Source organism: Heterodontus francisci, unplaced genomic scaffold, assembly GCF_036365525.1.
Source record: "Heterodontus francisci isolate sHetFra1 unplaced genomic scaffold, sHetFra1.hap1 HAP1_SCAFFOLD_52, whole genome shotgun sequence".
NCBI classification, from domain to species: Eukaryota; Metazoa; Chordata; class Chondrichthyes; order Heterodontiformes; family Heterodontidae; genus Heterodontus; species Heterodontus francisci.
The window spans coordinates 10,573,976-10,577,853 of NW_027141175.1; positions in this window are offsets into that span (position 1 = coordinate 10,573,976).

Here is a 3,878-nt window from a genome sequence, read left to right on the forward strand (position 1 = left end):
ACAAGTCGTGGGAGTCACTTGCCAGCGTTCGCCAGAGTTGGTGGGCAGCCATAAAGGCGGGGCTAAAGTGTGGCGAGTCGAAGAGACTTAGCCGTTGGCAGGAAAAAAGACAGAGGTGCAAGGGAAGAGCCAACTGTGTAACAGCTCCGACAATCAATTTTTTCTGTAGCACCAGTGGAAGAGCCTGTCACTCTAGAATTGGCCTTGATAGCCACTCCAGGCGCTGCTCCACACACATGACCACCTCTCGGCGCTTACCCATTGTCTCTCGAGATAAGGAGGCCAAAGACTGATGGCTAATGTACCAACTGACCAGAATATTATACATTGTATATTAAGGTTGATATCTGTTCTAACAACGAACCAAAATGGTCGACCATGTGTCTTAGTGATGACTTCTAATTTAACAATTAACCAGAATATTATAACCTGTGTATTATTGATGATATCTAATTTGATAATTAACCAGAATATTATGCACTGTTCGTGATGACACTAATTTGATAATGAACCAGAACAGTATACACAGTGCATTTGTGAAGGTATCTAATTTAACAATTAACAGAATATTATACCCTGTGCATTAGTGGCCTCTGCCACCGACAACGGCAACCCGTGGAGCCCAATCTCTACGCCAATTGAGCTGGATTTATAATCCATACCAGCTGCCTTCCGTGCTGTTTTGGTCGCTGTATTGCGCCTATGGAGTGACCTCTCCATGGCGCATGCCTGGGCGGATGTATGGAGGTTCTGAATTCCCGAAGCGTCAAAATCCCTTCTTGGCCATCCTGGTGGGGTCCAAAGGTATCCAGAGCACGATATTTGGCACCGGTATGGCTGCAGCAACCGCCGGAAACATGCCAAATGTGACACATGTCTGCCTTAGGGGTTCCGCTCCGGATTTTCCATTAGGGTTTGCTCCCTTATTCTTGGTCATTCCCGAGACACCCACAAGGCAGTAGGGTTCTATAGGGCCCCTGCTCCACGATAGGTGGATGCCAGTGCGCGAAGGTGGGGAGAAATGGGTGCGGGAGGGGTGTGGTGGGAAGGAGTGGAGGGAAGGGGGTGCGAGATCGTGCTGAGAAGCGGGCTGCAGGGGGTTAGGGGAGGGGCTGCAGGGGAAGAGGGTGCGAGGGGAAGATGGTGTGAGGGGTGAGCTGGGACGGGTGTGCGTGGGGGGTGAGCTGGGAGGGGGAGCGGGTGGAAGGTTGGGGGAACGGGGTGCAGGTAATAAAAAATTTCATCAGCTCCCACCATTGTCCACTAGTGATCATCACTCACTCAGAGCGGCCTGCCCCCTGGAGCCCGTCATCGCCGCGCCACCCTTCACGCTCGACACTCTGGATGGAGAACAAGCCTGCTGTAGGACCTGCTGGAGGAGGACCAGGATCACATGACGGGCTGGAACCTTCCAGTGGCTTTCGTGAAGAAGCGGAACTCGGGGAAAATCGAGGGCTCCAAGGCGGTTACCCAGAGCTGCCGCATGAAGGTCCGGGTGCTCCAGCAAGGTTGCTGCTCCCGAGCCGGCAGGGCCATTGCATCTCAACAGACAGCTACCGCCTGCCTCAAAACGGACAGTCCCCGGTCAGTAAGGTTCTGTCCCGCCACAGTCCACCTGATTCATTGGCTGCTTGGAGCTCTGGGTCATTGCCCGACAAGTGGACTGTAACACCGCACCAAACAGCACGACAAAAAAAGGAAAGAAGGTACTTTCCCTTTGTTTTGCATGTCTGCATTCTGCTTCACACGTTTGCCATAGGTGGTCATTGCTGAGTCATAGATGGCGTCTCTGATGTGGGTCCACTTGGTCTCTGCATCCCCAGTAGGAGTGTTTTGAAGGGCTTTTTCAAGTGAATTTAGAAACTTATGTAACAAATGCGGATGAGAATTTTGCATCACCAACTCATTTTTTCATACTAAACCCTGTCACCGGTTTCTTGGAGACATCCAAGATCATGTCATTGGCACCAGCTGGACCTCATCGTCACAAGGCGAGCCTCTTTAAACAGTGTTCAAATCACACGTCAGAACTATGTGTACAGGCCTGTTGGAATACTTTACACATATCAACAATTCTCGGAAGACCACCATCATTAACAATGAGGTCAATGTGGGCATTGCAGCACTTCAGGAGACACACCTCCCTGTGAGCGGATCTCTAAGAAAGCAAGACTACACCTTCTACTGGCAGGGTAGGGATCCTGAAGAACCAAGACAGCATGGAGTGGGCTTCGCCATCAGAAACCCTTTGCTCAGCATGTTAGAGCCACATTCAAATGGCTCGGAAGGCATACTGTGCATCCGGCTGTTCACCGCCTCTGGTCCAGTACACCTACTCAGCATCTATGCTCCAACACTGTGCTCCTCACCTGAAGTTAAAGACCAGTTCTCCGTAGAACTCCATAATATCATTAGTAGCATCCCCAACACCGAACATCTCTTCCTGCGAGGGGACTTTAATGCATGGGTTCGGGCCGACCATGACTCATGGTCCTCCTGCCTTGGGCGCTATGGCATTGGTAGGATGAATGGGAATGGACAGAGACTGCTTGAGTTGTGTACCTATCATAACCTCTGCATCACCAACTCATTTTGTCAAACTAAACCCTGTCACTGGGTTTCTTGGAGGCATCCAAGATCACGTCGTTGGCACCAGCTGGACCTCATCGTCACAAGGCGAGCGTCTTTAAATAGTGTGCAAATCACACGCAGTTTCCACAGTGTGGACCGCGACACCAACCACACCTTGGTGTGCAGCAAGGTTAGACTCAAACCAAAGAAGCTGTATCACTACAAGCAGGAGGGCCACCCACGCATCAACTCTAGCAGAATTTCTCATCCACATTTGTTACATAAGTTTCTAAATTCACTTGAAAAAGCCCTTCAAAACACTCCGACAGGGAATGCAGAGACCAAATGTGCCCACATCAGTGACGCCATCTATGACTCAGCAATGACCACCTATGGCAAACGTGTGAAGCAGAATGAAGACTGGTTTCAATCTCAGTTTGAAGAGCTGGAGCCTGTCACAGCCGCTGCGGGCATTGCACTGTTGAAGTTCAAGAAAGCTCCCAGTTAGTTAACATCTGAAGAACTTAAAGTAGCCAGAAGGGCTGCACAAAGAACAGCCAGGTGCTGTGCAAATGATTACTGCCAACACCTGTGCAGTCATGTTCAGCTGGCCCCTGACACCGGAAACACCAGTGCTACGTATGATGGCATTAAGAGAGCTTCTGAGCCAACCATCAAGAAGATCGCCTCTCTCAAATCTAAATCACGGGACGCAATCACTGACCAACGCAAGCAAATGGACCGCTCGGTGGAGCACTACCTAGAACTGGACGCCAGGGAAAATGTTGTCATTGAGACCGCCCTCAATGCAGCCCAGTCTCTGCCAGTCATGGACGAGCTGGACGTACAGCCAACAAAATTAGTACTAAGTGATGCCATTGATTCTCTAGCCAGCGAAAAAGCCCCATGGGAAGACGGCATTACCCCTGAAATAATCGAGAGTGCCAAGCCTGCTATACTTTCAGCACTCAATGAAATGCTTTGCCGGTGCTTGGACGAGGGAGCAATACCACAGGACATGCGCGATGCCAATATCATCACCCTCTTTAAGAACAACGGTGACTGCAATGACTTCAAAAACTACCGTGGAACCTCCCTGCTCAGCATAGTGGGGAAAGTCTTCGCTCGAGTCGCTTTAAACAGGCTCCAGAAGCTGGCTGAGCGCGTCTATCCTGTGGCACAATGAGGCTTTCGAGCATAGAGATCCATCATTGACATGTTGTTATCCCTTCAAAAGCTACAGGAAAAATGCCATGAACAACTGATGCCCCTCTACGTTGCTTTAATTGATCTCACCAAGGTCTTTG